Source organism: Synchiropus splendidus, chromosome 19, assembly GCF_027744825.2.
Source record: "Synchiropus splendidus isolate RoL2022-P1 chromosome 19, RoL_Sspl_1.0, whole genome shotgun sequence".
NCBI classification, from domain to species: domain Eukaryota; kingdom Metazoa; phylum Chordata; class Actinopteri; order Syngnathiformes; family Callionymidae; genus Synchiropus; species Synchiropus splendidus.
The window spans coordinates 8,730,430-8,742,360 of record NC_071352.1 but is presented as its reverse complement, the minus strand read 5'-3'; the positions used below and the strand labels follow the sequence as shown (position 1 = coordinate 8,742,360).

At 42.8% G+C, this 11,931-nt stretch overlaps 1 protein-coding gene across 1 annotated transcript in view; it reads left to right on the top strand.

Annotated features, from left to right (window-relative positions):
* Positions 1–671: 671 nt before the first annotated feature.
* adgrl1a (adhesion G protein-coupled receptor L1a) overlaps positions 672–11,931 on the top strand; it is a 138,523-nt gene continuing 127,263 nt past the window's right edge. The window contains exon 1 of the mRNA XM_053851680.1: positions 672–1,227. The gene's annotated coding sequence lies outside the window, so the exon portion shown is untranslated. The remainder of the gene's footprint in view (positions 1,228–11,931) is intronic.

The window sequence follows — 11,931 nt, the reverse complement described above, 5'->3', positions numbered from 1 at the left end:
CACTCCAGGGTTTGATGTCCTGTTGTGGGCTGGAGCTGGGACAGGGATGAGGCGAGTCTGGGACAGAGCGTGACTTGGTTTATGACTTTGTCACAGCCAAACTGCACAGAAGTGCACATTCAGAGCTGGACACGCACCTCTTCACTTCGAAAAATCGATTCAGATTTCGAACAATTCGCTTCTCGAACGGCCGTCTGGAACGGATTGTGGTCGAGAACCGAGGTACCACTGTATCTTAAAATTCGACACAAATGAAGGTCTGAACCTCCATTGTCCAGTCTCATTTCCAAACGTTCCTTCTCAACCACAGTCTAAGATTTAGAGGAGCTGATTCCCATCATGATTTGGCAAACAACGGTCGTCCATTAAAAAGGCTGAGAGTCACTTTGCCATGATAAACTGCAGGCTTTGGGTCAGACTCTGACCCGACGCCCCCCATTAGAATGTCTGGGTCTGCTGTGACGTGAGTGGGTCATCAGATGAAACCTTTCCCCGGTGCATGTTCCTCCTACTATCTTCATTGCTTGTATTCAGATTCAAAGCAGAGCTCGTTTAATATCGATTTTTTTTTTTTTTTCATTTCCAAAATTCAAGTTGGGGAGCCTTCAAACCAATGGGCGTGTTGGTTTGTGGCGCCTGGAGTCGGGGTGGATTTAAAAACCCGCGGAGGCAGTGATGAATGCGCAGGTTGGATCAGGCCTGATGCACGGCTGCGTGTGAATGGTCCTGATGAGAGCGTCTGCCCACGGAGAGGAGAACTAGTCGAGGGATCCGCTCGGTGCGTCAGAGCGCGCAAGACACCCGCAGACGACGACCCTGCTCCGTCTCGCGGACAACCTTCCGCCAAGAACTTGTTTATTCCAACTTCCATTCCCGCCGCGCTCGACCGGGACGATGACGCCGTCGCTTTTTCAGTGGAAGCCCAAACGGGGACGTTTCTTTCAGAACCTTTTCCATCCGTGAGGATTTGCGCCGCGCGTCTCTTTCTCTTTATTTGTTTCGCGAGTCGGGTGGAAGCGTCTCCCTTTTGCGTTTTATTTTCGGTGGTCTGTCGCTGAAGGTAGCAGGCTATTAATTTTTAATTCGTATGCATCCGCACGAAGACGGCACCAGCGCGGAGAAACGCAGCGATAAGCATCGGGGAGGAGAAGGAGGCGCGTGAGGAGGGAGGCGAGCATGAATGCGGTGCACTGAGCAAACGAGGGAAAGGAGATTGGACCACTCAAGGTAGGAACCCAAGATTTCCAAATCAAATAAACAACATATTTCTGTCGTTTAAGTGGCGCCACAGCGAGGTCCTGTTTAGCAGCCTGCTGAGGACCAATTATTAATTCATAGCTTCAGTTGTCACAAACGCTTCTCTGGATAATTGTATTTTTAGGCCACATGTAGACTCGATTAAATCCTGAAAGTGAAGTCCAGTCGAATGGGGACGTGTCCTGGGATGGAGCAGGACCAAACAGGTTCATCTTTAAAATTGAAAAACTGCGTTCTCAAGTCTCCATTTGAAAGATGTATTTTTCCAGTCTATGACCTGCTTGAGCGACTGAATCCAACAGTTCGACATAGAAAACATAGGCACGCTCACGTCTTCAATAATAAATGTATCGCCTTACGACCACAGCAGGGAGGATTGCCTCCTATAGCTGTGATTAAATGTGACTATAATGTTTAGCGCTTCAGTCCGTTGTGTTTTGATAGGATTCGCGATCACGTCGCACAGTAATAACAAAGGCAGATATTTGTCCTTTTGATCAAACCTGAGGCGACAAAGGAAGCACTGAAATAGTTTCCCTTTCCCTCCCTTGGCTTCACCAGTGTTTCTCCTGCCTCTTCTCTCTGGGAGAAGCTGGCATGTCTACAACTCAGACAGAGGGTGAATGAAATTCTAATTCTTCAGGTGGTAAAACAGCAATATTGCCTCTGTCTGATTACGTTATCTGGGCATTCAGGACGGCAGACTTGGGATTGGTTTACTGCCAAAACGCTCTCACCGGGAAGACAGAGGGATTTATATCCCCCTTGTCTTTGTGTCACATCACCCACTGAAAAATTATTCTCAGCTTTCAGTGAGTGAATCATAGTCATACATTAGCATTCCATTAATGACCGTCAGAGTTGAAACAAGTCGCTTATCATATTCAGATTTATATGATGGAAGTTCCATGAGAAGCCGAATCACCCCCGTGCTTGTGTCCGCACTGTACTGTACGGCTTTTTATTTTTTAAATTTTTCCCCTCTTTAAAAAACAGTGCTGCTCAGCACCCCAAAAGTAAAACATTATTTCCTGTCCAGTGTATTGGCGATAGCTCAAGGCTGAGCGAATGAATATGGTAATAAAAAAAAAATAAGCAGGAAGCGGACACTGATATGAATTTCAGAAATTGACCTATGATGTTTCCTGCCCCCAGGAAAGTGGGTGCGATTTTAAATGCAGAAATCGGTTGGTAATGTGGTAACATTTGGTAACCTTTACATCCTCCTCAGCATGGTTATTAATTCCAGCCAGGAAACGGCGAACAGCACATGCCAGTGCGGCTTCTTGATTCTGACACCGCCTCACCACTGTCAGTAACCTGTGAAGGACACTAGCAACCTTTTCACGCGCAGGATGTTCGGGGAATGGAAATGAGTGTGGCTCATTATTAGCGACTGTGGCACTGGCCTTTGGTGGGAGAGGAAAATGGCGTAATTAAAAATACAGATGAAAACAGACCACATGCTGCGAGTGCGAGAATTTCCCTAATCTGTTATTCAATTACATATTCTATTGTGTTCTTAGAGTTCCTGCGAGCCCTGCAGCGCTCAACTTTCTAATTATTTACAGTCCTGCAGTTGAAGCCAAGGTTCCACGCTGCACTGCTGATGATCGTTCTTAAAAAATAATTTCAATTCAGCATAAGGTCAAGGCAGTATATGCAGGAGTCCAGGTGAAAACTGGGCGACTGCACAATGAGATCTCAGCGAGATATACATTTTAAATTGAGCACTGAAGGACTGAAAAGCATGAATATGTGATGAGTGGTGCAGCTTGCGTTGCCGTTGTTTTTCAACTCAGGTTTTAAAATGCATGTATATGCACACAAGCCAAGTACATTTAACAATAGTTTTGGAAAATCTGATTCTCAATTTCTATGAAGAGAACCAACCTATCACCAGGTTGAAAAGACATGTTCTTTAAAGACACAATTTAAAATGAAAGAAACATGTATTTCTTGCAGATATTGTTTCATACTGCCAGTTCACGTTTATTACCACATGAATATACATTATTAGATCAGCATTAGCTCAGGTCTGCAAGCAGAAATGTACCTCTTATGTTGCGTTCGTAGCCGATGATGGCATTAAAATGGCTCAAGTTAGCATTTTTCGATAAGAAATACCATTGCACAATATCATAAACTTAAATAATTATTTTTATTTTCAAGCTTTTTATGCTTAAAAATACACCTCAGCTTAAGCATCCACTTTGCGAGTCGCATTTTAAGCGCTTTATTTCTCATGTCTCATACTCACATTCCGTGTGATGCGCCGCTAGCATTTAAAGCAAACCGACGATTTAGTCATGTTCAAATCCCTTTAAGACATACATACAGTGTTGAATAGTGCGTTGATAACTGATCAGTTAAGTCTGCATAGTAATACGAACCCTAGATATATGTTTAAAAATGTATCAAGTCAATTCAGTTTTGTATTCACATGCAGCTTTAGCTTGTTCTGTAACAGTTAATGGAACAGAAATATGTACAAATGGACTCTTTTTACAGGCAAAAAGTGACTTTTTACTTTGACTATAGAAAGCACCGTCACATTCCTGTAACGTCTCCGACTAATGGATCAAAGTACTCATTCTCTCCAGCGTTTCAGAAACGTCTTGATGGATGGTTGCGCTTGGAAGTTTCTCCTGAGGCGCAAACACACTTGTCGGGTTTTGGCAAAGGGTGATCTTTATTGACCTTTTCGCTTAATGTAAAAAACAGTGATAAACCTGGCGTTGCTTCCAAGTGCTTTCTCTTCTGGGCAGCGGCACTGCGGCTCCCGTCACTCTGATCGTAGATGTCAAGATGGTAAAGCTGTTGTGCCTATAATAACAGTTATTCCGCTTCAATTTTTCACCTTTGAAATTGCTGCTGTCGTAATTACACATTTTAAATGTTACATAGTTTTACAGAGCCACTTCATCTGAAAGTTAAAGTTTTATCTGTTTCCACAAACTCGCTTAAGGTCATCGATAAGACTGAGTTGATTTTAAATGTACAATAAAATACGTTTTCATGGAAGAGCTGGCTTAAACAGTTGCAGTTAGTACCTTGCAACATCCCAGAGCTTATACAGTCGGTGCACTTCCAAGACGCTGACTAAAGGGGGCAACACAACACGATTTTCCCCGATGATCCTAACTCTTTTAGACTATCCTATAAGAATGTCTGGGGTGTGTTAAGAGTGACATCGTCCCGATAACACTAGCACTTGGTTCTGAGTGCCCTCCACTACGAAGTGCCCTTCGACGACAAAGTGAAGTGACTGACGTCCCTAAGAATTGGGACACACTTCATGACGTCACATGTAAAGACAACGTGTCATTGGCTGCCGTGCTGTGTTTTGTTTCCTGCATATCGAGTGTTGGAGACGTTTTGGAAATGGAAATTTTGTTGCAACCCCTTGCGTTGGCGCTGATAATCTCACTTGGTTTGGTGAACCAACGGAGAAGAAATTGGCGGAGCCGAAGACGCTATGTTGCGTTGATAGATCTGTTAGAGGTATGACGATGTTAACGTTAGCCTGGATGCTAGTCCACTGTTCTTTGTTAAGAAGAAATAAAAACATAACGTGTGATTTGAGAGAAACTAAACAAACGTGAGGGTAGTCCTCCCTGATGTCCCTGTTGTCCTCGTACTTTGGTATCCTGGAAATCTATCCACACTTCATATTCCCACTTGGTTTCACGTCAGCTCCGGAGCTCCCTCGGTTTGAAGGGATCATTTCAAGTGGTGAACGGCGAGTGCCCTCGGTCTTAGGAGTATTGGGACACACTACACTTACACGTGAACCCGCAAAACCGGGTGTTAGGTTGAGAAATGGGACTCAACCTTAGTTCTGAAACTGCCAGTGCTAAAGAATTTAGCAATTATCAATTGAGTGTTGAACATTGTACTATGAAGGATTTTTTATTTTGTACTGAATATAAGTTTGCTCTTTGTGAAGAAAGAAATTTTATTACCAGCTAGTTAGCTACTAGCTAGTTAGCTTGAGAAGATTGTGGCGACGACTTGACTTAGAATCTCAGAAAAGGCGCATCAGACAGGGGTGAGAAATGAGCTGGAAACAGGTGAAACAGCGATCGGCGTCCATGGGATGCACCGCTGTGCAACACTGACGAATGACGGAGCAGGTGGCCTTTCTGTCGTGCAGCTCCCTGCGAGTGCCATACGGCACGTGTAGCAGCCTCTCACCGCGGGCTCCTCGCCACATCTGGACGAAAAGCTGGAGGTGTTGGCTTTAAGAAGCCCCGTCTTACAGGAACCCTGCCACACGCTAATTCAATTCCGCCATTCCTACCAGCCTTGAGAGGCGCCAGCATGACGATAATGAACAGCAGCGGCAAGAGTGCATGTGCACACACAAACACCGAAAATCAATGAGGACTCTTTTTCATAAATGGAGTGGGTGTTAATTTAGCCGGATGGTTCGGTGTAGCAACACATTGGATTGAGTGACTGCTGTATTTGGGTTGTATCTATCGACTCACAGACGACTTGGTGAGCACCAATGAAAAGACTCACTGATGCTCGATCAATGAGAGGCTCACCAGCAATTCACGCGTCCCACATCCATATTCGGCTGGTGTTATCATAATGGCGTAATGACGGCTTTTGATTGCCCTTTTTAGCCGACTTGATTTTCCAATTCACGCTGTTAAAGGAACTTCAAATAGCAGTTATCGGCTCCCTCCGTGTTTGTCGGCGCTGCCTTCTGAGTGTGTTTGTGTGAGGTCCTAAATCAAAACATGATTCTGAAGGGATTCAAGAGGCATGATCACAAGGTGGTTTAATTTCGCCGCACCAGTGGTTTGACATTCTAAGAAATCACACCTGGCAGCTACAGGCAAAGGTGCGAGACGCCGTGGATGCTGGCAATACTAACAGATTAGCTCGCTATTTTTTTTATTTTTTCCTGTCGAACACGTGCAGCTATTTTTAATACTTGACTAGTGTGCAAGGGTTTTGGATCCATCCTGTCAACAGCGTGTTTGCTTTTGTAATACATGTGTAATTATAATCATTTATAAATATCATGACTTCCTGGCGGGTTCCGCATCATTTGTCCGTGATGTTTGCTTTTGATCAAGAGAAAACCCGAGAGATATAAACCCATTTACTTGCGCTAAACGTTAATGCAATAGGATTTTTTTTTTTTTTTTTTTTTATAGTGGGGGGAAAATACTCATTCATCTGACGAATCAGAAACAAGTTCTGCTCCTTGGAATCTTTTTTATGGTTACATTTTTGAAAAAAAAAAAAAATCTTAAAGATATACATAGACAATAATAATTGTATAAAATTATATAAAAAATGAAAGCATGGCCACTGAAATCCTCCGACTTCATTTTACATTGCTGTTGAGCTGAATCGTGAGCCCAAAAAGTGAGCTAGCTGGCGACATTTGGCCCTGGGGCCTTGCATTTGCAATGGTGGCTGATGGATTGGATGGTAAATCGCATCTCCTCCGACCTAAAAATGCATGTGAACACCTCGAATTGCATATTGCACTTCTGCTTTTTTGCCCTTTGGAAAGGTGCAAGATACTGCTTGCTGTCTTAATAGCAGTGATAATATATTATAATATATATAATATATATATGATAATATAGTGGAGCAAATAAACATTTAAAGTTGCATCCTGCATTAGTAATAATAACACAATAATATTATTATTATTGTGTTATTATTATTATTAATATTCTTGAGGAGATGAGATGCAACTTTAAACGTTTATTTGCTCCACTGTATTATAATTTTTCCATTAAAACTAAGATTACCAAGTGAGCACAATATGCCTCTGGAGGTCCAGACTAAAAAGGAGCGCTTGAAGGTCCATGTTCGCTCACCCCTTGGCTCCAGGTAATTGGGCAGAACATTCAACCTGTCCATCCAGAACAGAGGCCGGGCAGATGAAAGGAAGCAGGCATCAATTGCCCTAATAGCCCCCTTCATCAATCCTTATGTTTTTTGGCGGAGGCCTGGCGGAGTGTGTGGACCTGGGATGAAGGAAACCAACCTTTAATTGGCTGAGCTGACACATGCAGAGCAGTGGACTGGCTCCTAATATTAGAGCTACACTTCACTCTGTAGACCCGAAGCTCTCAGGGTGTCAATAGTGACACTTTCTTTCCATTACCCTCAGCTTAGCTCCTTCCAGAGCCTTTACCTGCCAAGACGCGGCTCTGGCTTTCCTTCATTACACCTCCATTTACACAACCCACTTCTCATTTTCTGCCAGTGACCCCACTCACTCAGTGACTAATGCAGGAGTTACAAAATCATCGGCGCTATCAACACATTCAGTCAGGCGGTGAAATTAGGAGAGACATGTCTATAAACAGGAACGAGGTCTGTTTGTGTTGGATGTGTGTGAGTCTGGCCCCAACAAGCGGCGATGTCCACTTGAGACCTACCTGAGTCATTCTGCCGAGGACGCCTCTGCTGGGCTTGTATTTGTGTCAGCGGCGCTGCCTGCGGTGTGTGCCGGTGTTTCTTGTGTTTGTGTGAGGCAGCAGCCAATGGAGGCGGGGAATAGAGACGGAGGAAGACCTGCAAATGTATGAAACAAATGGGTATTTTGCCCCCTTAATATGACCAGTGTTTTATAGCTGGCATATTTGACTGAGGTTGCATTCTCAAAGGAGGCTCATTGAGGAAGTTCCACTCTGTGTTGCATAGCAAATAGCAGCTTTTTTTGAGGAGGATGGACCGATGTTTAGTTTGAAAAATGACGCCGATTTAAACAACATATTGTGTATTTCAGAGCTACCTAGTTTGGGGAGTCTTACTGTATGCGCACAATTATTCCCACACATTGTCAATGTGTTTATTAAAGATGCAATTTCCTTGCTCAAAGGTACGTCAGATAAGGGTTTTTTGGGAGGGTGAGGAGAACGTACCTCTTACTTCTTGTCAAGGCATTGAAACCTTGGGATAGCAAGGGTTGTCAAACACATCCAAGGCGCCAGTTGTTGAACACAGCCTGAGCTAATAAATAAATAAATAAGTATTCTTTCTCAAGCTGTGGCGGGCAACTAGGTTTCCATAGCGGACACATTGTACACTGCGACTGCTGTAAGAGGACGTCAAGCCAAAAGATTGGATAGGAAATAAAAGACTTAAATGTAATGATATTTTTGAGATTTTATGAACATTATTTAAATCATAAATTGATTATTTGGTGTGGTGTAGATGAATAGCAACCCTGCTCACTCAGCAGGTACTAATATAGCAGTTATTGGTCTGTTTAAATGTGGACATTTCAAGTGGCGCTGCCGGGTGGGATTGAACCTGGGGGTGGGGTTGGACCTGCAATTTTGCTCTGACGTCATGAGTGCGGGGTAAGCCGCATTTCACCTATGTCTTTCTTGTAGTGTAGTGTTGTGTTAGTGTGCTGCACATGAAAGCATGGCCACTGAAATCCTCCGACTTCATTTTACCTTGCTGTTGAGTTGAATTGTGAGCCCAAATAGTGAGCTAGCCGGCGACATTTGGCCCTGGGGCCTTGCATTTGACAACGGTAGCTGATGGATTGGATGGTAAATCGCATCTCCTCCCACCTAAAAATGCATGTGAACACCTCGAATTGCATATTGCACTTCTGCTTTTTTGCCCCTTTGAAAGATGCAAGACACTGCTTGCTGTCTTAACAACAGCCTTAGCGCATTATTTTAGAATGAACAATATATATTAGTTCTCTCTCTCTCTCTCTCTCTATATATATATATATATATATATATATATATTCTCTCTCTCTCTCTCTCTCTCTCTCTCTCTCTCTATATATATATATATATATATATATATATATATATATATATATATATACTGTATATATAGGTTTAGATGAGACACATATTTCTGATGTAAATAAATATGAACAAAGAACAAAGAAACCCATCTCACCTTTATGGAAAAGCAACACAGCATAAACACCGGGAGCGATGGACTAAAAGACAGGGAAAACGGAGAGCGAGTTCATCCAGAGTGGATTAATTAAGGATTATAATTATGCTGGGACCATGCACGGCTCACCTGAGATTGCCCTCCGCTGCTCTTGCACATGTGGACACGGACCACAGGAAAATACATCCGCGTTTTTCTGTGTTTTATCATAGGTTCAACTCTTCGGCTTAAACTGAACAAGCTTGTTTGTGTGGCTTTGTTTCTGTTTCTCAGACCCACGGCATGCAGCGGCTGTCCAGGTTCATATTTACCGTTAAAAAAAAAAAAAAAAGAAAATGAAAGAGCTCAGCAAGGCTCCGTGCACTTTCTCAGACCACAGAAAATAAAACAATAAATAATTCACAGGCCAATTTAACGGCTATCGATGATCGCCCTTTGAGTTTATGTAAAAAATAGGAATTAAAGCCGCGCCATTTGAGTATTACTGCTTATTTTTCTCTCCTGTCTGTGGGCTCTTCAATTATTAATAATGCTGAAACTTTGGCTTATTATGGGCCAGCCTTTGAGGATAATGGTTTCTCCATCACTGCCCTCGATGCAATTTACAGTCTTTCATTCTAGCCAAATTGAGAGTCAGAAATTGGTGCTGAGGAACAGCGAGGTAACGATAAAAGACGTCTTTATCCTCCCGAGAAACACAAGATTGAAAAGATAAATAAACAAGGACAGGAAGAGAAAGCGGGTTAAAACAGCACCCGGTTGTAAATTGCTTATTTATAGGGGAATATTTTGTTGTGTAACTCACTTTAAAAGTTAAATACAGGAATATTAACGCAGCGCTAGAGGCTATTAGCGACATCTGTCTTTTTTTTATTATAATCTGGAATAATAGTCTCCAGTGCATTATTTAAACCAAAATAAATGCATTGTTATTGTAATTATTGCCTCCTGTTTTCATGAATTTATCTTTCTCTGGGAGGGAATGGACATTTTTATAGAAGGTGCTTACTGTAGCATTGTTGTTCAGTGCAACGTCACATGCTAATAACCGCGGTGTGATACTTGCCAGACCACAACTTAACCTCTGGCACTGAAACCCAGTGATGCGTGCAGACACGATCGCCCCCCCAAAAATAAAAAAATAAAATAAAAACATTTAAAGGTTGAAAAGGTTGCAATTGAGTCTTTGAGCATGGCGGCGTTAGCATGTGGCGTCTTGGCATCTGCGTTATTGTTTCACGGATTAGTGGTTTTCATTCCGCAAACTGTGGAATCCAAACAGCAAATCAGCGGGTGCTGTCTGCTTGACATAGATATGCTGTTGGAGCAACAGACTTTTAATGTGCTCTCGCCCTCCAATTGGCTCTAGTCGTCCATGCAACTTGATTTATTTGAAAGATTGGTTTTATTGATTTACCCAAATTAATGTGGTGCCAGTTTAATCAGTGCGCTACGCAACTTTGCAGAAGTTGACATCTCTGTGAACCCAAATAAATTGTGTGTACAATATTGATCTTGTTATCCACAGTATTTATTCAGCTATTTGTCTACCAGCTGATTAATTCAGTGTGTACCACATAATGTAGGTGTGTTTATGAGGCTTTGCGAGCGCCCCTGGCGTTTTTGCTCCCTCGCTGCTCGCCACCGCGGCTGTGGACGTTCGATTCCTGCCTTTAATTTCAGGCTTTGATGCTGGTTGCCATGCGTGTTTCTGGTGTGCAAATGAGAGGATACAAACATGTGTAACGGCGGAAACGTCACCTCGGAGCTACACTCTTGGATCGGTTTTCTGAGTTTGCTGTTCATAGAAACGGTAAATTGTCCTGCTGAGTGTGTCCTCTTAGCTCAAGTACTCAGTTGTTTAAAATGGCTGCTCTTTCATCTTCAGTTTGTGGCGTCTTAGCTCGACTGCCCCTCATTTGATGCAGTCTGATTTTGTTTTTGTAAAAGGAGAATTATCCTGCCCCCATATTTCAGCAAATAAAGGGGCCACCAGATCCAGGCTGCATCTGCCAGATGGGTGTCCAGCGTGGGTTCGGCAGATTCCTGGGTTAACCTGGATCTGGATCAGGACTGGATGTAGCCCATTATTTAAACCGGCATGTGGCCCGGATCCGGAATGGATCCCATAGTACATCCAGACTACATCCGGGCTCGATACAATTCCGATTACATTGGCAGAAATCTGCCGATGCAATGCGTATCCCGATACAGGAGGGACAATACGATATATCACGATTCATTGTGATACAGTAGGTACGGTGTCTATACAGGAGTTTGCCTGTACGGACTGAGAAACTCATAAACAGCTACTACTCCCAAGCTCTAGGACTTCTGAACGCTAAACCTGCAATAAACAATTGTCTGCGATACATGATATGTTTACTTGTATCTGTGATCTACCTCAATTACATGTACTGTGCACTCACTCACTTACCTCACTACTGTGCAATATTTACCTCACCTACTTGTGCAATACTATCGCACTGACTGTGCAAGAAGGTTTTTATTTTATTTTATTTTTCATGTTATTTTAATCCCTTCAGCACCTTTTTATCTATCCTGCACTAGCATTGCATGTTACTAGTACTTTGTGTTCTCTGCTAGTCAATGGTTCTCCTCATCTCTAGCATTTCATTGCATCGGAGACCCTGTGTTGAAAACGCATATGATAAATAAACGCATCTTGAATCTTGAATTAGGCCTGCACGATTCGGGGGAAATTGTGAATTATGATTTTTTAGCTAAGAACTGATATCACGA